Source organism: Protopterus annectens, chromosome 2.part0, assembly GCF_019279795.1.
Source record: "Protopterus annectens isolate FY-2018-M chromosome 2.part0, PAN1.0, whole genome shotgun sequence".
Lineage (NCBI taxonomy): Eukaryota > Metazoa > Chordata > Ceratodontiformes > Protopteridae > Protopterus > Protopterus annectens.
In genome coordinates, this window is record NC_056728.1 from 808,609,784 (window position 1) to 808,637,390 (window position 27,607).

A 27,607-nucleotide genomic window follows, 5' to 3' on the forward strand; every position below is an offset into this window, starting at 1 on the left:
GGTATAGGAGGTACCATTGTGCAGTAGCTCAGAGCAAATATGGGTATTGTCGTGGAGATTCTTTACATAACTATAGAAGGCCTTGTGGTTGTCTTTACTACCTGCTCCAATTCTGTTTTCATAGATATCTTTAGAGGATTTGATGAGGGATCTCAACTTTTTGTTGAGACTGATAAGGGAGTTTTTCCAATCTTGGGACTTCACCTTATTCTGCATGAGTTTCCTCCTTCTGTTGTACAGTTTGTTTATGGCAGGGGACCACCAGATTGACTTCTATTTTTGGAGGAGAACGTCTTGGTTCTATTGGGTATGGCAAGATCCATGCATTTGTGAACGTGTTAATACAGTGCATTGGTGTATGATTCGGCGGTCATGCAACTATTCTCCATTTGCATGGGTGCCGTGAAGTTAGCCACCTCTGTTTTTAGGAGCCCAAAGTTAGCTTTGAATAAGTTTTTCATGGTGGTTACCTTTGCAGGGGTGGGGGGGTGGGAGGTATATGGATTTCCAAAGTGATTAGTTTGTGGTCGGATCTAACCAGGGAGGAGTTGGCTATTGGTGTAGAGCAATGGTCGCCCAAGTTAGTTATGACCAGGTCAAGGATGTTGCTACCTGTAGTGGGGGTAAGAACAAGCTGGTCCAGGGCATTGAAATTAATGAATTCCAGGAAATGTTAGGCAAGTGTATTGGTACATGAGTAGTTTTCCCAGTTAATGGAGGGGTAGTTGAAGTTGCCCAGCATGAGAGTGTTAGGTTGGACCTTAATATTCTCCAGGGTGCTTAGGAGCATGGAGTGTGAGTCTTGGGACATGGTAGGGGACCTATAGCAGTCTATGACTAGTTACTTAAAGTTATTCTCACTTTTGTTTTTTCAAATCCTTTTTTACACTTAACACTGCTTAGGCAAGGTGCTTTCTCAAGTCTTTGTTGATGGCCACTTACCCTGCCGATTCTGCCCATGGAAGTTGTTTTAGTTTCCATTTTGATACATTTGACATCCGCCACAACCTTCTGGCTCACTCCTCTCCTCTACCCTGCCCCCAATTCCCACACACACCCCTACACCTACATTTATACCAACCAAGCCACATGCACCCTACACTCAATCAATCTAAACCCTCCTAAATTAGTCCAATCCAACTACTCTCACCAAGACACACCCCAATCTATTCCAATATGCTTCTCATACACACCAATTTAATGCTAGGATTATCTCTACTTACACTTCTTGCAACCCCTCACAACATTACAAGCACCCATCCCCATATACATTCCCCCACACTAGCGCAGCCAACTCAAAAAACACTACCCTCCACTCCAATAGTCCACTCTACATACAACACTCTCCCTATCTCACTAGCAAGGTTCACTTTCCTAGCAACCCATCAAACACCTCAAATATCTCTAAAATATGACAAAACATCCACAAACGTATAAAAATGCTTAATCAAATTAGAACACAACTGTTACGTAGTGGTGACATTCATCCTAACCCAGGGCCCTCTACCCATTCATTCAACCCCGATGGCCAAGTCCATTTCCCTCCAACCTCAACAGAAACAATTCAGACCTCCTAATACTTAACATGAATCTAAATAGCATCCTTAACAAAACACATGAACTCCATGCTCCCTAACTCTCTACCAACCCAACATTGTCCCGTTAACTGAAACTTGACTTAAACCAGACATCAATGACAATGAAATAACACCCCCTGGCTACAACATATACAGAAAAGATAGGAAAAAAGAGGAGGGGAGTACCATCATTTTCAAAAGCGCCCTTTCACTTGACCTGCTGAACATTGACACCCCCTCATTCCAAAACACTGAACTAATACTAACCAAGCACTATCTCAATACAAAAAAGCATATAAATATTATAGGCATTTACATCCCACCTGGCCAAAATATTCCCACAATGGAGAATATATTAAAATGGTCATCTAGCACCCTTTCTCAAGAAAATATCATAGCTGGGGACTTTAACATAGACTGGAATGCTTGTGATGCATCTACCCCTACTAACCATATCAATCTCATTGGCTACTCACAACTAATCAAAACCCCCTACCAGAATTGACAAAAATGCAAAGAGTCAGTACTAGACTGGATCTTAACTTGTCATCCCAACATCACACATATCTCTGGCTGTCTGCCAGACAGTCTCAGTGATCACCTTCTAACTTTTATTCTTAGACAACTATTAAACCCTTCTAAAATCCCAAAATAACATCAAATCCACAACATCAAAAACTTCAATGCTCTAGAATTTACTACCTTACTGAGAAATTGTACTGGAACCCAGTAAACCTTCTCCCGCTAGACAAAGCAGTACATTACTTTAACTCCACCTTCAGAACTATCCTAAATAAACTAGCTACCCCCAGAACCTTATGTATCAAACCTAACTATATTAAACTTACTAAATCAACCAGATAGCTACTAAAAATACGAGACAAAGCCTGGGAAAAATAAACCACAGAAAAAAGCACTGCAAACCATCAAAAATACCTAGATCATAGAAACACAGTCAAAAAAAACAGATCGGGCAAGACAGAAAAGACTACTGTAATAACATCCAAATAAAACATCAGAAAAACCGCCAAAGGTTTTGTTCCACCATTAATAAAATACTGCATCCAAGCCAAACTACCACCTCAGCCCCAAATGTATCCAATACCAAAGACGACATTCCAACCCTGTTTAACAAATACTTCACCGAATCCATTTTAAACCTTATAAATACTAACTTAACATCTACCTCGCCACTACCCCCACCAAGTGACAACCCTAATGGCTTTCAATTCCAACCAGTCCCTACTGCTACTGTAAAAAGAAAATCTTAAAAGACTCAAGCCAACTACTATAGCAATAGATAACCTTTCAGCAGAATATCTGAAAGTAGCCACTGATGCCATATCAGTCCCCATTGCCATCTTAATTAGCTGCTCTATAGCAGAAAATAAAACACCTAATCTTTGGAAAATAGCACACATAATCCCATTTCACAAATATTGTAACTCTACAGATTTAACCAACTATCGTCCTATAGCCATACTGTCCCCCATTTCAAAAATCTTGGAAAAATGCATTCATACACAACTGCTAGAATACCTATTAACAAACAATCTCCTAACTCCCACCCAGCATGGTTTTCAACCTAATCATAGTACCACCACAGCACTAATGTGTTTTACCAATACTGTTAACTAACTTAATTCTGAAGGTAATCTAGTCAATTCAACCTGTCTAGACCTGTCAAAAGCATTTGACACCATATCCCATTACAAACTCTTACAAGCCTTAATTGATTTAAGCCTCAGCCAGACAGCAATAGCCTGGTTTAAAGACTATCTGTTCAGCCAGCAACAGGCAGTATTATGGCAACAAATCCTCTCCCCTCTTCTTCCTGTAACTGTAGGAGTCCCACAAGGTTCTTTCCTTGGCCCACTCCTCTTCACAGTCTTCACTAGCAAACTTCATACAGAAACATTCCATATTCATACAATACGCAGACAATTTAACCCCTATATGTGCCGCTCCTTCCCTCAAACAACTAGAACAAATCACCCAACAGTCATTTGTAGCTATAGAAACTTGGCTAACTAATTCTCAACTAATTCTGAACCCCAAAAAACTCAACTCATCCTATTTCACCTTACCAGAGCCCCACCAGCATTCAAAATTACCTCAACCAATAATGTCATTATAACCCCAGTTCCCAGTATCAAACTGTTAGGGGTTACCATTGATCATAATTTCCTATTTGATGCACATGTTTCACAATCCATAAAAAAGTACATAAAAACTAGGGTGTCTATACAAGAATAAGCACTATCTCACAGCTGACACCAGAGTTACCATTGCCAAACCCACCTTACCTCAACACTATTCTATGCACACCCAGTCCTTATTAACATCAGAAAGGCTGATATGACAAAACTAGAAACCTGTTACAATAAGATAGCAAGATTTGCTACAGGTGCTAACTATAGATCCCACCACTGCCACTCTCACAGACGATTTTCATTGCTGGAATTCCCATCATTGCTAAAATACAATTGGCTCAAAATGGCCCATCATATTATAAACCAGCCTGAAATTACTCCAGCCCTAAACAACATACTAATAAACTACTCCAACAAACGTAGCCTTTGCTCCACTAATAAGGCACTATTAGAAATAACAAAAAACAAAAATCACGCTGACGAATCCCTCTACTCCTGCTACATTGCCAAAGCTTGAAATAGTCTCCCAGTCCACATCAAAACCCATACTAACATTGTTCAATTCAAAAAACTTCTAAAAGCCCACCTATCTGCTACATGGATATGTCCATGTACTGAACCAGGATTAAAACACCATCTAACTCAGGCTAGTCTTGTTAAATTCCTTATACTATAATTTTACATGATTTCTCTATAATCCCCTAACCCCATCCCTGACACCACACAACAATCCTACCAAACACTGTTGCTTCTACTTTCCTCTTCTCACACTCTACATATTCCTTTCTTAACAATCCCGTAGACTATGATCCCAGCTATTAGCTAACCCTGTGAAGCTTGCAGTAAAATGACCAGCTCAAACAGAACTTGCTACATAATTTCTCTTCTATGCAACAGTAACCTTAGCTAATAGTCTGTTTTTTCTATTCTGTTTAATGATCCATCAACTGTAACATGTATTTCCTTACACAATGATAAGTTACTTTTAATATTGTTTCTCTTACATAATTTATGTAAAATACTAAACTTGCCAAATTGCCTTTTGTAAAATTGTAAAATTGTTAAATTTGTCTCAGTCATTGTATGTCTTGGAGCTTTTCTCCCCGAGCCTTTGCTGAAAACGGACAAGTTGTCCAGTGAGACTTTCGTGGTAAACAAATGTAAAGTAAATAAAATAAATTGTTTTCATAGACAGTCAAATGAGACTAGTTTTGGACAAGACTCCCAAAGTACTGAAGGATACTGAACATTTTCTTTGTGGTGTGTTTGACTGTGTGATGGGTTCTTGAGTTTATGGGTCATTGCTTAATGATTACAATGAATGTACAATCGTTATTTACAGTAATACCCAATGACACAGGCATTGATGCAGTTAGACTATTTTTGATTGACAATAGTGATTACAGTCATGATCAGATCTATCTTATCTGCTCTTAACTTGATTTAATTCTTACAATGTGTTCATTTTTGAAGGTGCTTTTTATTTGCAGAGGCTAGGAGTGGCGATGGAGACCATATGCTCCAACAGCTATGCAAATGTTGTCATGGCTGGTTGGGAGGCTATATATGTTTTTGGTGATAGTGCGTACTCCCCCCTTAATTAAGCATTATGCACATTCTGTTGATGACATTATTTTGCTCTGGAATGGTTCTCTCATAACCCTTGATAAGTTTATACAGTACCTAAACAGTAGCACAACTTTTCTTAGGTTTACTCTTAATGATTCATTTGATATGATGGATGTTTTTTTTAGATATTTGTGTGTATAAGGATACTGAAGGATGATTTCATACCTGTTTGCATATGAAGAATTGTTGGAAGAACAGTGTTCTATATCATACTAGCATGCATCCTGCACGCACTTTTAAGAATGTTTTGAAGGGACAGTTTATGAGGATGTCCTGGCTATATACTTGCAATATAGGAGCTGAGTCTCCATCCACATACCTCAGTGAAGGGTTTAATAGGAGAGGCTATGTGCTGTTGAAATTTTGGGAAGCAACAATCAGGTGAGTAGACTTAGAAATACACAAGCTAATCCATGTTTTTCTAGCAGGAGTGTAGACACTGGTGATGTGTTGCATCATACATCTATGGGCAGGGATTGTGTTAGAACTGTACTGACTTATTCCAGTGATATCAGTGCTGTATGTGAAGCCATTAAGAAAAAAATGGTCTATTTTGAGATCTGATGATGGTCTGAGGCAGATTGTAGGTGTTATACCAAGTTTTTGTTTTAGGAATGCTCTCTCCTTAAAAAGACAGTTATGTTACTGACCCAGGAGTGGGGGAGTTTTCTAACATCTATGGGGATTGGCACATTACCATGCTGCGTGTGCAGTGCTTGTGTGATTTTGATGGAAACGTTTTTTATTCATCCTGAAACTGGTAAGAAGTATACACCTAGACCATACACTGATTGCAAGAGCACAGCTTTAGTTTATGTGGCTACATGCAATGCTTGTCATTATTTTTATGTGGGTAAGGACAATCGCTTTCTGAACGAGTGTATACTTGAGCACCTTCATAATATAAGGAATAGCAAAGTGAACAGTGCACTTGCTAAGCATGTTAATGTTTTCCCTACACTTTCCTTTAGGTTCTTGATATTACAATTAATTGGTGGGAATGTAAGAGAAGGAGATCTCAAGAATGCAGCAGAGTTGGCTGAGACTAAGTGGATTGCGACCTTACAAGCTAACAGAGGATTTGTGTTAAATGGGATGCTTCCTTTGAAGCCTATTTAAGTTAAACTTGTCATCTACTGTCAAATATGTAAAAATCTAAACTTTAACCCACTCACATTCATCTCATCCCTCAAAGAATGTAACTGGCATCCTCTAAAGTACCTCAGTCTTGATGATGTAGTTGATTTTTTTAATACTACCTTCCTGACATCCTTAATTACCATGCTCCCATAAGACTTTCCAGAACCAAAGCACAACCCTCCCCATGGCTACAGAAAACCACTAAGTCAGAAATGAAAAACAGGGATAAAGCCTGGGAGCACTGGTGTAAAACCAAAACTCCCTCAACTAGACAGAAATTCCTAGAACTACGCAATAGAGTCAAAAAGCTAATAAAACAGGACAAATTCCAATACTACCAGTCTGCCCTAGACTCCTCCCAACACAACCCCAAACAATTCTGGTCCTCCATAAACCTCATCCTCCACCCAGGTAAAGTCAGTACCCCTCCTCCTAACATCCCTCACTCCTCTGAAAATATTGCTACCTCATTCAACACACACTTCACACAAACCATACTCTCTCTAGCTAGACAACACAACCACCGTCCCCTCCAGCCCACACCTTCAACTAGTAATCTCCCCACTGTCTTCTCTTTTTCTCCTGTTCCTACCTCCAACATAAAAAAACTCTTAACTAAACTTAAGCCCACCAAATTAGTAGCAGACAACTTCCCAAATGAATACCTACAAATCGCAGCTGATGCTCTAGCCTACCCAGTATCCATCTTGATTAACCGATCTCTGTCAGAAAGTTACGATCCCACACTATGGAAAGTATCACATATAATTCCCCTCCACAAAGGTGGCCCCTCCACAGAACTAACCAATTACCACCCCATAGCTATTTTCTCTCCACTCTCCAAAATACTAGCGAGATGCATTCACTCTCAGGTCTCAGACTACCTCCTTACTAACAACCTCCTTTCTAATACTTACATGGTTTCCGACCAAACCATAGCACCACCACTGCCTTACTCTCCTTTACTAATACTATCCTTCAGCATAAAAACAATGGCTATCTCTCCTCTGCTACTTTCCTAGACCTATCTAAAACATTCAACATGGTCCCACGCAAACAACTCATCTCTGTCTTCAATAACCTATCCTTCTCTCAATCAGTCGCCAACTGGTTTCAGAGTTACCTGTCTAACCGCCAACAATCCATTGTATGGCAGAATGACATATCTCCCCAACTACCTGTCTCTATAAGGGTTCCGCAAAGATCCATCCTTGGACCCCTACTCTTTTCTATTTTCACCAATAATCTAGCCTCTGCCACCAAACATGACTCATTCATACAATACGCAGATGACTCAACCATCATCTGCTCAGCCCAGTCCCTACCCAAACTGCAAAAAGTCACACAGGAAGCCTTTTCCTCTGTTGAAACTTGATTATCCGATGCCCAATTAATACTCAACCCAAACAAAACTAAACTACTCATCTTCCAACCCACCAAACATACTCAAAACAACTCTCACTTTAACATCACAACAAAAGACAACACCACTATACACCCAACAGAACACACCAAATTGCTAGGAGTGGAAATAGACAATAAAGTAAAATTTGACATTCACATATCCATGACCATAAAAAAGTCCACAAAAAACTAGGAGCATTATACAGAAATAAGCAACTTCTCACCAAAGCAGCAAAGATTTCAGTAGCAAATTCCCACCTTATCTCCACCCTACTTTATGCCTCTCCAATATATATCAACCTGAGGTAATGCAATCTAAACAAGCACGAAACCTGCTGCAACAGAATCGCCAAATTCACCACAGGGGCATCCTACCATAGTCACCACTGTCTCTCACTTGCTGAACTGGGCTGGCTTGAACTCCATCGGAATCAACTCACACTCGCCCACAAACTAGTAAAGCATCCACTAAAAGTCCCATCCCCCAGAACCTACTCCAACCCTATCGCACCACCGGACCACTAAGATCCAGCAACAAAAATCACTTACAGGTAACTAAATTCAATAACTCTGCTGGAGAAGCACTATTGTCTTGTGCCATAACCAAATTATGGAACTCTGCCCCACCCACAATTTCCTCTGTACCATCATGCACTCACTTCAAAACTTTACTAAAAGTGCACCCAAAAACATGCTGGCTATGCCCTTGCAACTCCACCTCTATTATCACCCACCCCATCCACCCACTACCTTTCTTTCCAGCCCACTAACTAGCTTGATTATAGCAAGCTCAGATGCTCATAAGCCTAACTACTTATTATACAGCAGGAACTTCTTATTTTAACAATTGTTAATATCTGTTATGTACTTTGCAGATGATAAAGATTCTAGATGTCTACTGATGTACTATGTTCTTCATCTGTAACTATGTTTGTCATTTTTAATTCCTATGTTGAGCAAATTATTAACTGCTATGTAAATCCAATGTAACTACTGTCTGAACTGTGGAGCTTTTCTCCCCGGGCCTCCGCTGAAAATGGACCTATGTCCAGTCGGACACTCCCAGTCAACAAATGTAAATAAATAATAAATAAATAAATAAATAAATAGAACACAATAGCAATTTGACACAACCCTGCAACAGTAATGGTTTCATCTGCAATTACTGGTATAAATGTTGTAGTACTAATCTTTTTTTTTTATTTACTCTCTGCATATTGTTAGTGTGCAGTCCTGGAGTTCATTATGAACAGTTTCTGATGTTCCTTTAAAAATGCTGAAGTTGTTAAGTGTTATGCCAACTTCTGATCAATCCTTTAGGTGAAGTCTTCCAGTCTGTGGAACATTCCAGCACTTAGTGTCTTTGGATTCATCATGGCTTCTCAGAGCTACTTCTTCACAACACAGCTTGATGTAATCAGTTATGTGATAGAACATATCAGTTTTCTTCTACGTTCTTGTGTCTTTCCACAGATAACTGGTGTCCAGTACTTAACTGTAACCTAATATCCACAGTTCCCAACATTGCTAGACTCATTTGATTGTAAAAATGTTTAGCAGACTGCCATTCTGTTAGGGTCATTCACACCCTTTGATGTCCAAGCTTCCTCTCCACCAAACATTAAATGTGGGAAGCAGTACAAGGTGTTTGTTTCCTCACACCCACAGATTCAGGTGCGCTTGTCATAGACTGAGCTACTGAAATTGTGTGTGTGTGTGTGTGTGTGTGTGTGTGTGTGTGTGTGTGTGTGTGTGTGTGTGTGTGTGTGTGTGTTCTTGACCTACTTCTACCTTTTGATTCCATTTTGAGATCAGGTGTGGGTCTTCCAGTCCTCTCATTTCTTAACTTCTTTCATCCAAAGTCGAATATTAATTGATTTCAGACAGTCCACTGTAACAGCCTGCTTACTCATGTTGTTGTTGTGGTGATAACTCTCAAGTAAACATATATTTCAGAAATGATTAATTGCTGCTGTTTACAGTTCAAGTACAGCTTCTTGTACAGTTATTATTTAACACATGATGAGTCATGAGTGAATTTTAAGTCTGAAATCTGCTATCACTTAAAAAGTACACAGCTAGAGAAATATATACAACTTTTCTGATGCAAAAATGTTATTTTATTTTATTTATTTTATTTTACATTTGTTTACTGGGAAAGTCCAACTGGACACAGGTCCATTTTCAGCAGAGGCCCGTGGAGAAAAGCTCCACGATACAATACAGTACATGAAAGAAGAGAAAAATAGAGCATACTTATAGCAAACATACACAGTATGTTAGAGATAATTCTTATAGTAGACAATCATTGAGGTACATAATAAACGTAAAATAGCAGTTGTATTATTTTTAGTTATAAGTTTTGTCAAGTAATTATCAGTGGGTTTACAAGCTTTCAGGGGAACTGTTTATACTTAGCTGTACACAGAAACATTCTCTTGGTTTGGGTTAGCCTGGTGAGTGGCATGAACATAGCCAGTCACTTAAATAGAGGGTTTTCAGGAGTTTTTTGAAATGAATATTGGAGGTGGTAGAAGTTATTTGGCTTGGTAGTATATTCTAGGTTTTAGCAATGGTGCTGGCAAAGAGGGATTTACTGGCATCATTTCTATGTTGGATGACAGTTATGAGGTTCTGGTTACTAGATCTTAAGGCCCTAGAGGGAATGTGTGGCTGAATTAGATGCTGAAGTGCTGGAGTTTTCTCAGGAAGGTAGTACAGTTTGTGTGCTATAGAGAGTTGATTGAGTAGAAGTATATGAGGCAACTCAAGCCAGTTGAGCTGCTTAAGGGATAGACAGTGGTGGGACCTATATGAGGCTTCAATAGCAAACTTAGCAATCTTGTTGTAGCAAGATTCCATTTTATTTAGATCGGTTTGGCAGAGATTAGTCAAGATGAGAGAAGCATAGAGGAGGGTGGATAAAAGATGAGCCCTTGCGATGGTTGCTTTGGTGTGTTTAGTCATAAACTGTTTGTTCCTGTAGAGGAGTCCAAGTTTTTTATTAACTTTTTTGATGGTTTGGGCTAAGTGGATGTTGAACCTCAGGTTATTGTCTATTTATACACTTAGCAGTTTAGTGTGAGTGGTTGGACTAATTTGAATGTTTTCTTTAGAATAGATGGTGAAATAACTAATTAGAGGAGGAGATCTATCTGGGCTAAAAATAATTAGTTTGCTTTTTTTTTGGGATTAAGAAGAAGTTTGATGTTAATGAACCAAGTTTCAGCTAGGGTGAAGTTATTTTGGGTTAGGGTATGTAGATCACTTAGGGTGGGGGCAGCACATATAAGGGAGGTGTCATCTGCGTATTGTACTACTGAGGCAGTGGGTGAGGATGAAGAGAGGCAAAGGGCCAAGGATGGATCCTTGACGGACTCCTATGGTAACTAGTAACAGGGGGGACAGTTGTGCCTGCCATAAGAAGCGTGCTGACAGCCAGATAAGTAGCTGTTGAACCATGATATAGAGGGGGACCTATATTTAGGGTAGATAGAGTTTCAAGAAGCATACTGTGATTTCCCATGTCAAAGGCTTTTGATAAGTCTAAGAATCTGGAAGAAACAAATAGACCCTTGTTTCTATGGTGGTTAACTATATTGGTGAATGATAGTAATGCTGTGGTGGTGCTATGGGAAGGTCTAAAGCCATGCTGGGATATGGAGAGCAGGTTGTTATTTTGGAGGTACTGCATTAGTTAATTATGAACAACTCTTTCTAATATTTTGGATAAAGGTGACAGGATTGCTATTGGGCGATAGTTGGTGAGCTCTAAGAAGTTACCTCCTTTGTGCAGTTGAATAATATGTGATGTTTTCCATTAGGTGGGAACTTTGCATTCTAACAGAGATCTATTTATGAGAATAGAGACTGGATAGGCTATAGCATCAGCTAATATCTGAAGGAAGTCTGCTGATAGCATATCAGCTGCTAGAGTGGTTGGTTTAAGTTTCCGAAGGAGTTTAGAAATTGCCTTGGTGGACACGGAGTGAAGGTGAAAACTGGGCGTATTGTTTTGTATAATGGGGTGGGTTGGTATAGTTATTGGTGTGGGGCTGCTAATACTATTTTGGGCATTGGCAAAGGTCTGGACTGTTTCAATAAAGAATTTGTTAAATTGAGTGGGAATGTTTTCATGGTTATTTGGTAGCACAGAGGTTGGAGAAGTGGACTTTCCTGGGTGTAGTATACCATTTATTGTGGCTCAGAATTTTTGGGAGTTGTGAGCATATTTTTCTTGAATATTTTCATAGTAGCTAGATTTGTCGAGTTTGATTTGTTTTTTGGCTTTTTTATGGAGCGCTAGATAGTTTTGTCTCAAAGTAGTGGTTTTGTTTTTTTGATACTGAATCCAGGCCTTGTCCCTTTCTTTCGTTATAGTTTTAGTATTCTTTCTTAGCCATCAGGCATAGTTAGTTTTTATTCTAGTGGTTCTGGAGGGTGCATGATGATTTAAGATTTTTATGAAGGTTGTGTTAAAGTATTCAACGGCTTTGTCTAGAGATAGTTGTTTTAGGGGAGTCCAGTTACACCTTTTTAGTGCATTAATAAAGTCAGTAGCTATAAAGGTCTTTTTGTTTTGAACTACTCTGAGGCTAGGTTAACTAATGGTTTGGGATCTGTTCCTAATTAGGTAGATTGGATGATGGTCACTTAGGGTAACTGGAAGACAGCCAGATTGCTGTGCAAGAGTGGGGTCAGATAACAGGATCCAGTTTAAGATGGACTGGTGTTTGGATGTTTTGTCAATTCTAGTGGGGGCAGTTATAGTTTGGGTAAATCTGTGGAGGTTAATAAAGGCAGAGGGATTATGACTGGAGCAGTTAAGCCAGTCAATATTTAAGTCCCCTAATAGTATGGTTTCATGTGGTAGGGAGCTGGAGATCCAATTAAGCAGTCTTTCCATTACAGTGATGTTATTGCCTGGTGGGATATAGCCACCTCCAGTAATTATGTGTTTGTTGGAATTTATTTTTAGTTTGGCAAGGATTAGTTCTACATCTCTGACTTCTTGGGTATTGTAATCTAGTTGTTCTATGGTGAGATGATTTTGGAATAATATTGCAACACCTCTGCCCTTTTTCCTCTAATCTGTCTCTTCGGATAATATTATAACCAGGGGCAGTAATCTCATTATTATGGTTTTGTGGTCTGAGCCATGTTTCAGTTAACACAGAGATATCTGGTTTGTATAGAGCTAGTAAGGTATAAAGGTCCTAAATTTTGTTAAGTGAACTTCTTGCATTAATGTTTAAGAAGAGAAGAGCTGAGGTAGGTCTGTGGTATAGGGGATGTAGCTGATTTGAGTTTGTGTTGACTGATGTTTTGTGTCCCGGATTGGGGTGTATGTCCCCACTACAAGTGAGTTTATGGAGTAGGTGTAGATAGAGTTTGATTAATTTATGAATTATTTTAGTTTGTCTTTGAGAAGATTGGGGATTAGTTTTGATTTTTGGTTTATTGGATGAGTAAGAGAAGGCTTAGGAGGAGGTAATGTCGCATGGTGATATAGGGAAGTTTTTTAGTTTGGTGGTATTGGTTGTGGAATCAATTTGCCAAGGGGATGGGGTGTGGTTATGAAGTTGAGTGTGGTAGGAGGACAGGATGGAAAGTAGGAGTAGGGTGAAGATTATTAATGGGTAGAGTGATGGTTTTAATAGTTGGGTTGGATATGTGTAACTCATGTTATTTAGTTTCAGAAAGAAAGGGGTGTATGCAAGGGTAATATCTGAAACTGTATGAGATTGGTGCTGTATTAAAGGTATACTATAAGAGGTGTGGTGGAGTTTGTTGTTGATGGGGTAAGAGATTTGAAGGGATAGGTATTTGAGAGTGTAAGAATTGATAATGGGAGTTGTCTATAGCTACAAGTTGAAGTGATGTTAGGGACTTAAGAGCTATTATAAGCTACACAATAAAGCCACATTCTGGATATAAATGGTTGTTTTCCACCACCCTCCCCCGAGCAGAAGAAAAGTCATAACTGCATGTTAGAGAAACAAAATAAAACAACTTGGCAACCTTAGAGTTTCTGATTTGCCACTTAGGCTTTTTGGTATACACATCAATATAAGGCTATGCATTCGCTCTCTCTCTGACACCGGTTCCAAAATGTCTAGCATTTTGGGGCATATTCTGGATATTCAGTTGTAATTCCCTGTTCAGATTGTGCTTTTAACCTTTCACAGAAACAAAACCAGAAAAAGATAAAAGAAATATAGTCTGAAATTTTGAAAGCCAACTGCCATGCAAGTAACACCCATTGTAATGAGCCCCCACTACCACGTCAATTTTATATCATCACTTATAGGTTCATAAGTAAGTACTAGGCTAGCTGCACTTGCAGGTTATTTTGAGCCTAGCCAGTTTCCCTTTTTGTGCTCAGAATAACCTGTTCCATTTTGTTATACAGTGACCTTACCTGTCCCATGGTTGATAATTACATATTACCTCTAATGAGAATAACTAAGATCATACCAGAGATAATATGAGGGGACCCATGGATGGGATAAAACATTTAGGAGCTACCACTGTCCATTAGTAGTACAGGAGGCAGTCCTGGGGTAAATTTTCTGTTTCCCATCAATAGATCCAAGCTGGGGTTGAATATAGACAAGGATACACTTTGTTTTATGTGAAGGGAGAGTCTGTTCCACAGCAGTGGTATCCTCTGTGAGAACTTTCTGAGAGAAAAACTACTATTTATGTTATTAAAGCAAAATATGTACCATGTATTATGTATTTGTTCCCCATGAATAGCCTCACATAGACCTACTAAACTAGCACTGGCAAAAGATAAACATAAATATACAAAATCATATTTGGAGGTTCTAAATAAAAACCTGCAAAAGCATCAGAGAGCTCCAAAGCAGACACCCACAAAACCTGCACCACCCGTCACAAACTAGACAACACATAAAACACAAAATCAATGTGCCGCACAATCACAGCCCTTAAGGCAAAATAGCATACCTAACACACTAGTAATAGGTGACTCAATAGTCAGGCACACTGACGCCCCACTCACTAGGCTGGACAAGAAGAAGGTTACTGTTAGCTGCCTGCCAGGAGCAAGAATCCGACACATAACACAAGCACTCAGGTCACTCCAGAACAAGTACAAATATGACTCTGTCATTGTTCATGTTGGTGTGAACGACCTGAGCCATACCTCCCTTGACTACATGAAAAGAGACATGGAAGAGCTCTCTGATCATGTAGCCCAGGTGGGTATGACCCTGACCCTGAATAGTATCCTGCCCTCACCAAGAATGATACCTCAGTATAAAGAAAAAAATGATCAATTTCAATAATTGGCTAAGCTTCTGGTGTCATTCAAAGGGGATCCAGTGTCTGTCAGCCTGGGATGACATGCTCGACAAGCCGCGTTGCTTTGCAAGAGACAGCTTGCACCTGTCACCCCTTGGCTTTCGAATACTGGCCAAGACTCTTGCTGCCCCCATAGTGCCTTTTTTAGGCAAGGCTCAAAATTCAAACCCACCTCCATAAACAGCACAAGTAAAAAACTGAGGGTTATGCTACTCAACGCCAGGAGTTTAAATCTCAAAATGCATGCGCTCGAAGCACTCCTAAGTATGGAGAACGTCGACATCTGTGCAATAACTGAAACCTGGTTCAAGGCTCCAGAGAGCACTCCAGCACTACTGGGCTACAACTCATACCACACATTTTGGCCACAGAACACGGACCAAAACACAAAAGGAGGGGGTGTATCCATATTCATCAAGGATACCCACACCTCCAGGTTAGTGGTGCAGCATGTTACCTCTGAGATCATCCATGTGCAACTAACATTGGGCAGATCTGCAGTGCAAATTGTGGCCTGCTACAGATCACCCTCCATGACCCAGGACCACCACTCCACCTTTCTGAAGACACTGGAAAACATGAAGGTCCTACCAAACACCCTGATCTTGGGAGATTTCAATTACCCTACCATTAACTGGGAAAACTACTTGAGTACAAACTCCCAGGCTCAGCGCTTCCTAGAATTAATCAACTCAAATGCCCTGGATCATCTGGTAAACTCCCCTACCAGAGGCCACAACATATTGGACCTGGTCATCACCAACATGGGCGACAGGTGCTCCGTACCGGAGGTCAACCGATCACTGGTTAGATCAGACCATAAATTATCACCCTGAATGTCCACACTCCACCACCACCCCCAACCAAGGAAACTACAGTGAAAAACTTTTCTAAAGCTAACTTCACCTTACTTAAGTCAGAGGTGGTAAGTTTCACAGCCCCCACGCTAAAGGATAACACTGCCCAAGATGCAGAATCCTTTACAATTGCACTCTATGAGCACCTACAAGGATGCATGGATCATGCCATCCCTAGCACAACCAAGACTCACTCCTTTAAGAGAAGGAAACCAGTCTGGTGGACCCCTGCCATAAACAGGTTATGCAACAAAAGGAGGAAACTAGTTCAGGAAAAAAAGCAAATCCCATGAAGGAAAGACATCCCTGATCAGTATCAGTAAGAAACTAAGGTCCTTCATAAAAATCATCCAAGGCTAACTTCGAAAGAAAAATAGCCAAGGACTCGAAAGATAACCACAAAGCCTTCTTAAGCTATGTCAAAAATCTAAGTGGCAACTTGCAGATATGCTCTGAGATAGTGCAAAATAGCACAAAATATACTGAACCTACAGATATTGCCAACATACTGGCAGATAGATTCAGTGCAAACTTCTCCTCCCCCTTACCTTCAAAAGGGCCCACAACAATACTGGAAAAGTGTAGTGTCCCAGAAATCACAGAAGCACAGGTGAAAACAGCCCTTTCAAAAGCCAAAAACACAGCATCAATGAGGCCAGATGGTGTCCCAGGCTGCGTCTTGCACGAACTACAGAACGAACTAACCCCCCACCAAAACACGCTGTTCAACCTCAGCCTCTCCACAGGCTACATGCCCATAGAATGATGCACAGCAATGGTTATTCTGCTCCACAAAGGAGGAGCCACAACTGACCCTGGTAACTATCGCCCCATAAGCCTGACTAGCCTGGTCTGCAAGGCTATGGAGCGCATCATCATGGAACTCATTAACAAAGACATTGGGATCCTCCGAACACTTGACCCGACCCAGTTCGGCTTTGTTAAGGGCAGATCATGCCTACTAAACTTGGTTGACTTCTTCAAGACAGTTACCAAGGCCATAGACAAGGGAAAGGTGGTTCACACAGCCTACCTTGACCTCGCCAAGGCGTTCAACACCATTCCTCACTCGGGTATTATAGAAAAACTCACCAGCCTGAACATAAATCCCTACATCACAAGATGGGTTGCCAGCTGGCTTACAGACAGAACTCACACGGTAAGAATAGTGGGCTCCAGGTCTGACTCTAAACCAGTCACAAGGGGTGTCCCTCAAGGCTCAGTTCTGGGACCCCTACTGTTCGGCATATATTTCTCAGAAGTACAGGCAAACACAGGAGGACTATGGCTAACCAAGTTCGCCAATAACTGCAAACTGGGAGCCATAATTGACTCTCCGGCTGACACAGACATCCTTCAAAAAGGCCTTACTGAGACAGACACCTGGTGTCAAAGTCATGGCCTCAAGCTAAATGCCAAAAAATGCATAGTCATCCCGTTTGGGAAAAACAAAACACCCACAAATTACCACATAGGTGGCAGCCCCCTTAATACAGAAGAGGTAATAAGAGATCTGGGGACCCAGGTAGATAGTAATCTCTCCTTTGACAATCATATTGCCAAAGTAGTTAGGAAATCCTTCTATGTGGCCTATCTAATTACTAAGGTGTTCACATCTTGAAATAAAGAGGTTATAGTGCCCCTCTACTCATCACTCATCAGACCCATCATAGAGTACAATGCCCCATTTGGGATGTACCTCACAAGACACTTCCAACAGTTTGAAAGACCACAAAAGCACCTCACCAAGAGGATTACTGGCCTCACACATATGTCCTATGCAGCCCGACTGAAAAAACTCTGGCTGTACTCAGTGGCATATTGTTTACTCAGAGGTGATCTCTGCCTGACTTACAAAGCCATGTCCAACTCAGAATTGATGGACATGCTCCACCTAAAGAAATCCAAGTCACTGCGAGCCACATGATCTAGTGAGCTAAACCTCACCACAACAATAAATAGAACATGCTGGAGGGATAGATTCCTGTCACAGAGACTCCACATGCTTTGGAACAAAATTCCTAACTACATTAGGCAGAGCCCCTCACTAACACTCTTCAAGAGAAGCCTTGACGAGTGGATGGGTAACAGAAAGTACACCCCTGGGATCACTTCATTGGATCTGCTTGACAGAGGCTCAGTTAATTAATCAATGGGGCAGCGAAAGCCGACACACTCTGGCTAGGCTTATAAATGCCCTTGGGCAGATAGCCTAGTACCTACCTATGAACCTATGAACCTATGAGAAAAGAAAAAGAAAAAAAATTTACATGTTTTGTTATAAACTGACTTCAAAGACATTGTACATTAGGGATGCTGTGCTATTACAATAATAAAGTAGCAAATTGGAAAGAAAACTAGAAAATAAAGCACAGTTCAAACTCTACCAAAGTTTGAGGAACTAAATTCAAGTTAAAAGCAGCCAAAATTATATAATTTATGACTGCATCACATACAGCTTGCATTTTGCCCCACATTTTTAATGCATCTTGCCAAAAATGCATCCTCTTGTCCTTAACAATTCCAGGGAGTTTGTGTAATAACAATAATAATAATAATAATAATAATAATAATAATAATAATAATAGCTGTCCATACCCATGACCCCATGACCTACCTAAGGTATCTGGCCTGGTTTTTCGAGGATTAAACATATAAATAAATTATAATGCTTTCATTAATATATTGTTAATGCATACACACACACAGTATCACAGCTTGCATTTCATCTTGTTTCTCACAAATACATATTAGTCCCGAAAATCCAGAATTAAAAGAACAAAACAACAGGTCAATTTCATCTTAATTAACCAATCCCACATGGTGGACCTACTCAAGAAATGTATAAAGTATGCATACAGCCTACATTATGATTTTCCCTTGATACTTCATCACCATTGGAGTAGAGACTTGGAAATTTTAACTGAGATAATGCGAAGGTCTGCTGCAGCTATTCGACATCTGCATGTGCTACAGGCTGAAGTCATTGTTGCTGGTGCTGCTGACAATAGGCCTGGCAAAGAAGGAGAAGAGTGTTCAGGCCCAGGGTAACCTTCCAGGTGCTACATGAGCTGGAGATTGTAGAGCACTACAGGGTGGACAGGGACATATTACAAGAACTCTGTGAGCTCTGCCACCCTCTACTCAGAGCCAGAGCCAACCAAGGGGAACCCATCCTGGTGGAAACTAAGGTATGTGTAGCCCTCAGGATATTAGCTACAGACACTTTTCAAAGACCAACTGGGGACATGATGGGGGTTTCACAGACCTCAGCATCCAGGATACTCCACCAACTCCTGGATGCTATGCTCCTACATGCAAGTGATCAGATATCATTTCCCCTTACCCCTGAGGAGAGGGTCAGCAATATGCAAGATTTCTACCATGTACTTACTGCTCTGAAGGACTGGGTGCCATATATTGCACTCATGTACATATCAAGTCACCACCTGGTGAGCAGGTTAGATTCTACATTAACAGCAAGGGGCACTACTCCATCAACTGCCAAGTCCTTTGCAATGCCCAGGGGAGTATCTTGAATGTGTATGCTGGCAACCCTGGCAGTTATCACAACTCCCATATCTGACACACATCACAGCTGTACCAGATGTTTGCTAGGGGGGATATCCCACAGGGCTATTTACTGGGGGATGCTGACTATGCCCTGGAATCATGGATGATGACACCCATCAGAAATGTACACACACCCCCATGGAAAAATGCAATAATGAGGCACACACACAAACTAGGAACATCAAATAGCATGGGTTTGGGCTTCTGAAGTCACAATTCTGGTGCCTAGATAAATCCGGTGGAGCCATGCTGTATACTCCATGCACACGTACTCAAATATTTACAGAATGTGCTATGCTCCACACTCTGATCCTGTGGAAAGAGCTTCAGAAGGATAAACAAGGGGAAGGGATACACATCCCCCCACCATCACCTACATCACCACAGTCACAGGAGGACATGGAGGAGAACCTCCAGCTGCTGTCCCTGTAGGCAGACATAGGTATGGTCAGCTTGCCCTTGCTTTGGCTGAGAGACAACGCATAGCACATTCACTGACCAGTTAGGGACCTAGACACTAACATCTTTCTCCTACTCACATACATACATTAAAAATGATGCCAAGCAACTCACACAGCCTGTACCTATCCATGTATTGGCTGTGTACTGCTTGCATGAGACAGAGTCAGCCTTGAACTACAGTTGTGTCAACTGCTGCGTTTGCAAGGTAGATCCTTAACCTACACTGTAGTCTTGTAGAGTAGTATGACATATCCTTTGTATCTATGAACTTGGTACAGTATACAAGTAAATAGTAGTGTATTGTACAGAAAATTAAGTAACGTGACTAATGTCCCTATTTTAGTAGTACGTGTCCATTTGTAATTAATAGGCCTTATGCATGAAACTGTAATATGGTCGTACAACATTCAAGACAGAATATAGAAAGTGAGGCTACACATTGCAGTGTCTGACTTCAGACTTGTATCCTAACAGTAGATTTGGATTGTTCCCCCCCCAAAAAAAACCAGGGGGTATCCCCTTGTAACTGCCATAACAGTAACTCATCTATGCTACCACCAAACCAACTATAAATGGGTGTTTGTCACAATTATTATCTCCCACTTTTCCAGGAGAATACTGTAGATTTGATCATACACTATATGTGTTAGGTAACTCATGTATAGCAGTATACATTGTTATGCAGGTGGTTGTGTGATGAATGATCCCTATTCTGGCAAGCTGCTTCTGCAACCAAAAAGACTAAGGTTTGAATCCTGATATAAGTACAGGTTTTGGATGTGTACTAGAAATAGGTTGTGTTTTACAGTCTGTAACTCTGTGTCCCATACTTTTATTAACTTTGTCTTGTCTTAATTCCACATTTGCATGATGCACTGCATGTTTAGAACCTTCTAGATAAGGATTAACTGGTTTGCATGGAGCACAGCTAGTCAGAAACAGTGAAAGAGGAAATAGGATTTATATCTGATCACCAGTCATAGACATAGGATACATTCCATCAATGCCATTAGTAATCAGGAAATCCTGGCCTGGATTAGGGATAGGAGTAGGCTGTAGTAGCAGGTATATATTACATAATAGTGAAAAACTCAGATGTGAGCAATGTGGCTTGCATTTGTACACTGCTTACAGACATGCAAACAGTATAAAAAAGGAACAGGTGCATGCATGTATACTTAGTTAACCATAGCACAAGTCTGATGTTTCTAGTGATATAGCACTTCCTCTCTCTCTCTCTATATATATATATATATATATATATATATATATATATATATGTGTGTGTGTGTGTGTGTGTGTGTGTGTGTGTCCATAGTGCCCTACATACATCTAAAGCTCTTAGAGTGGCAAATCAGGAGAAAGAAACAAATAATTGGGGACAAAGGCCCAAATTAGGGTCTCTCTCTCTCTCTCTCTCTTTATATATATATATATATATATATATATATATATATATATATATATGTGTGTGTGTGTGTGTGTGTGTGTGTGTGTGTGTGTGTGTGTGTGTGTGTGTGTGTGTGTGTGTGTGTGTGTGTCCATAGTGCCCTACATACCTCTAAAGCTCTTAGAGTGGTAAATCAGGAGAAATAAACAAATAATTGGGGGACAACAGCCCAAAATAGGGACACTTTATAAATATTTCACTTACAAACTTAGAAAGGTGATAGATTAACAGGTGACGCATTTCCATGAATTTTCTGAAGGCTATATCATGTGAAATTCAGATGTCTGTCATTATTTACTGACCTCATTTCTCAATGATTTGTCATTGATTTTCAAGAAAACAACAACAGTGTGTGAAACAGACTATAAATATGAGTCAAATCTCTGGACATTATGAAAAAATCTGGACAGTTGAGAGGCATGGTGACTTATCATTCCCAGATACCATGTCTCCACTAAGACTACATGTGGAAACATTGCAAAATAAAATGAACAATGTTAAGTATATGTACATATATTGACAAGACACCCCTTTGTTTCCCCACCAGCAATGACAGAAACAAGCACAGCAACCCTGGGTCACCTTGAGTTTTCTGCACATATATCATCCCAATACAAGTTGTAATATATGATGTTGTGTTCTCCCTCATGATCAGGGCTATTGATGATCCTCACAGGCTTGATCATCTAACTGCAAACAGAAAAATAGGCTCAATAAGGGTATTGTTGTTACACAACTAGGCTACTAAACAATATTTGTCTGCTAGGCTACTAGCCTCAGAAGACACTAAGAAGCATTGTAACTATGGAGGCCTCCCAAGCTGTTGTTGAACACATGGCTTGGTTATGTCATCTAGTATAAGTTCACCTGCAGTCCTACATAAATAAGACTTGTGATGTGGCATGTGCGTTAAGTACTCTGATCTGTCTGTAAGCTTAGATAGGTAGAGGTTCTAATCTCATTGCAGTCAAGTGTGTGTATGTACAAACAAAAGTGGAAGTATGTATCCACTCAGACTTTACAAATGGCATGGTTTACCATTGTTTATCTACTTGCGCAAACATCAGTCGAGGGAGACCTCCAAACTCTTGTCCTCCATGTGGCCTGCAGATGTCATCTACCGTAACATCACCTGCAGTCCTGCTCAAGCCAGAGTTGTGCTGTGGCACGTACATTAAGTACACTCATCTGTAATATGCAAACCTAGATAAGTATGGGTTCTCTCTTCACTGCAGCCAACTTGGTGTGTGTATTCCATAAAGAATAGTGGAAGTATGTATCCCACACTTTGGTGCATACACAAACATCCAGTCAAAGCTGGCCTCCAACTTCTTGTCCCCTACGTGGCCTGGTGATGTCATCTACCATATGATTACCTGCAGTCCTGCTAAAATTAGACTTGTACTGAGTTATGTACATTAAGTACTTTGATCTGTAGTACATAAACCTAGATAGGTAGGGGTTCTATCCTCCCTACAATCAACTGTGTGTGCATAAATAAAAGTGGAAGTGTGTATCCCACACTGGGATTTGTTTTGCACTGTTTTAGTGCTTGCACAAATACCTAGTCGAGGCAGGCCTCCAACCTCTTTTTCACCACGTGGTCTACTGATGTCATCTACCATAAGATCACCTGCAGTCCTGTTAAAATCAGACTTGTGTTGTGGTGTGCAAAGTACTCTGATCTGTAGTATGTAAACCTAGATAGAAAGGGGTTCTACCCATACTGCAGTGTGTGTGTGTGTGTGTGTGTGTGTGTGTGTGTGTGTGTGTGTGTGTGTGTGTGTGTGTGTGTGTGTTTATAAATGAAAGTGGAAGTGTGTATCCCCCACTGAGTTGTCACATGGCATGGTTTTGTACTGTTTTGGTGCTTGCACAAACACCCAGTCAAGGAAGGCCTCCAACCTCCTGTCCCCCATGTGGTCTGTTGATGTCATCTACCATAAGATCACCTGCAGTCCTGCTAAACTCAGACTTTTGATGTGATGCTTGTGTTAAGTTATTTGATCTGTAGTCCATAAACTTACATAGGTAGGGGGTTCTATTCTCACTACAGTCAACTGTGTTTTTATGTGGATGAGCTGTTGGTGGATGTTATGTAGAGCATTTCACAGCAGCCTAAGTGACACTGTCCTTTTGTATTCAACAGACACTGCTGATGTCATCAGGTATATCATATTATTGACTATGTATATGTCACAACAGGCCAGTCACACAATGGCCTGACAGACAGGTAGCTGTCACCTCAATCTGTATAAGACAGACAACAATGACATTACTGTTATTGTATGTACAAACATCATGACATCTATTTGCAATGATGATGGACAGGTTGACATATTATATCACATAGGAGTCCCTGTGGACTATGGATTTTACAGATGATATTGTGGTCTGTATTGAGAGTAGGGTACATGTGTATGAGACCCTGGGAAAATGGAGATATGCTTTACAGAGTAGAGGAATGAAGGTCAGCAGGACTAAGATAGAATATATGTGTGTGAATGAAAGGGAGGATTGAGGAATGGTTAGAATGCAGGGAGTACAGTACAGTACAGTTTGCAAAGGCATATGATATGAAATCCTCTGGATCTTTGCAAAGGCATATAATATGACATAGTCTGGATCAACAGTTCAGAGTAATAGTGAGTGTGGAAGATAGGTACAGAAGAGAGAGCATGCAGGATGGAGTGTGTGGAGAAGAGTGTCAGGAGTGATCTTTGACAGATGGGTACCAATAACAGTGACATGGAATGTCTGAAAGATGGTAGTGGAGACCAGCTATGTCATATGGGTCACAGATGGTGCCACTGACAAAAAGGCAGGAGTCATAACAGGTATTGGCAGAGTACCAGATGCTAGTTTGCATTGTGTGGGCTGAGGATGGACAGGAGTATTAACCATATATTACAGTATCAGCTCAGGTTGTATGGTTTGGAGATGAAGATAGAGTGGTGGGATGGTGTTGGTTTAGACATGTGATGAGGAGTGATGCTGGGTATATTGAGGGAAGAATGCTAAAGATGGAGCTGCCAGGTAAGAGGAAAATAGGAAGGCCTAAGATAAGGTGCATGGATGTGGTGACAGATGACACGCAGGTGGTTGGTGTGGCACAGCAAGATGCAGAGGATGGTTATAAATGGAAGCAGAATATCTGCTGTGGCAAGCTCTAATGGAATATATCAGATATATCATCATCCAAAAGAATACATAGAAGAAGATGACATTTCTATTTGGAGAACCCCATCTATACACTTGTGACATGAGTGTTCAATAGGAGTATCTAATTGACAGTTACTGTGTCTGGACTCAGTTTGGGCTTTGACAGTGTGTCTTTGTATTACCTGTCTGGATTGTGTGCAGGGACTGTAACATTAAGCCCTCATACATGAAGAAACATCAATCCACTTGCTTTTAAATACAATCAGCAGCTGCCATGTAGCAGAACAGATCTAGCTGCCAGAACATCTGTTGCATAACAAGCAGCAATTTACCCACTTACCTATCAATAATAGAGGTATTGATCCATGTTATGAAGGACATCATAATGTACACCCCATAGATTAGTCACCTGAAAATGGCAGTCAGGTCACATATACCCCTCTTGTTTGCATTTGCTATGCAGATTCCAGGTTGAAACCTCCATTATCAGCTATCATTTTCCCTCTGTTTCCTATGCTAGCATAGTTGACATGAGGTCCTGACTCAGTACAGATAATGCATCATGTGCACTGAGTAGCCTGTATCCCCTATATCACTGAATTACACATTTCAAGACATCTATGCATAGTAGGGATCTTGAATCAGTGTTCTCTAGCTTCCAGATTTGTAAGACTAGAAAGGTTGTCTGCTCACACATCTTGACTCCTACTCATAATATGCACCCAACACAAGCCATCATGTGCAGAGGTACTCCCCACAAAATAACTTAAACAGAAGATACATCCTAAACACAATCAGGCTACAAGCAGACAATACACATCTGATATATCTTCACCACTGTCTCGCCATAGAAGTGCTCAAAGCAATGGGCATATATCCCAAAGGTTCTCATAATAGTTGACTGTATAGTGGGATGTACAGATGCACCACTCAACAGCTTAAACAAGGATATGTTTAGTGTCAGCTATGAGCCAGATGTAGTCATCGCAGCACATATGATAGCAATTCTCTCAACAAGTCCCACTCTTATTCCAGCATACTTCATCTTAGTATACACAACTTGAGACATGACTATATGAAATATATGAACACAGACATGATTTAGATATCTAAAAATGGGTCCCTGCCAGGTATGTCCATATGGTGGAGCTGCATTACACCCTCACCTAGGATGATACCACTATATAAAGAACAACAGATTCACTAAACTTACCTAAGTTTCTTGCTTTATTTTACTATCTTAACCCACTAGATGCACAGCAGTAAGTGCCATCCAAACCCTGCCCAACACCCAACAACAAGGTGACATTACAGTGTAGTCATGAATAAACATTTTCCTGTTTATCATCCGCATGAATATTCATCAGGATCAGCAATCACATACTGCTGACCTGTTAAGTCACTGAAATTTCACAGGAAATAAATTGTTGATGCATATTATTTTATAAAGTTTGGAGCCAGAAATGTGGGTGGCAATTACTGAAAGAAAGCTCCATACTTTGATTATACTGAGCAGTGCAACTGCATAAAACAGTTCATGAGGATTCAGTGATTTAGAGAAGTATAAACTCATTACAATGATTTCATGAATACAACTTGCAGTGCTGTTACTTATGTGATACAGCCATGTCGTCATTATTCAAAAACCACATAAAACTGCTACTGAGAACTCACTGATATACAGCATAATACATGAATAACACTGTACCTCTGCACTCCCTTCATTAACTAATAGTGAAAACTGTAATTGTGTACTCAATGTAAAGTCAGCACTTCCTTATTTAAATTATAGATGAAACTGTCACTGGGCACTCACTTTGTTAGTTTCCATGGGGATGTAGAGAGGAATAAATAGCTAAGCTTGGTCTTATTATTGTTGGGCCCCCAGTACTTCCAGAGGTGCTTACTTGTGCATCTTTTCTATAAAAGGGCAACGATTGCCATGAGGTTGATCTGGAATGTAGTATACAGTAGATATCCATTGGTCTTATTTGATTAATAGGAACATGTGGGGAAGAACTTATTAAAAGAGAGAAACTTTTACATTTTACTCCATAATTGGGGTCTGTTACAATGTTTTTGCAGGGGAAAAATGAAACAGTGTATCAGTGCTAGCTCCTTGGATGGCTATTCTGCATTTCATACAAGAGTCCCTTTATGCAATACTACTGCCTTTAGTCATTTTTATTTAAGCAGCTGTATTATTTTGATTACTTATTTGACAATTTTTTGATCTCTGTCATAGCAGTTGTACTAAGTAAACTGCATCACTCTTTTTACGCTATTTTTTTTCCTGGCAAGAATATATATATATATTTTATATTACATTATGTATATTGTATATGTGAATATTTCTGATGTAATGATCTCCCAGTCCGCCATCATGATTACACATAAAGTACAGTAAAAACTGTTAACAGGTGTAAACTTGCAACAGTTAGTCGCAGGGACAGTCGCAACTTATGTGATAATCAGCAAGCAATGTATGCATGATGTCACTGGCAAATCTGCATAGCATGCCAATCATGCATCATTTCGATACTACATCACTAGCTGTAGGCTTATCAATCATGCTGGCCACAACCTTTCCTGTGCAAATCGGCTGGTGGGTTCAGAAAGTAAAAGAAAGCCAGTTTCTGGCATCATAGTACCATGATACAATGCCTGTCAGTGTGGAGTGACATGGTGGATTGAGCATACTGCTTTTCCAGACATAAGCCACTTGACTGCACTGTAATTACTTTATTAGGCAAGGACATAAAAGCAGAATAACCAATGTGAAAATGTACACCTCCAACAAAGTGAGGGTCATGCTGCTAAACCCTAGGAGTTCACATCTGAAACCTCACTCTCTGTAAGCACTCTTTGCAG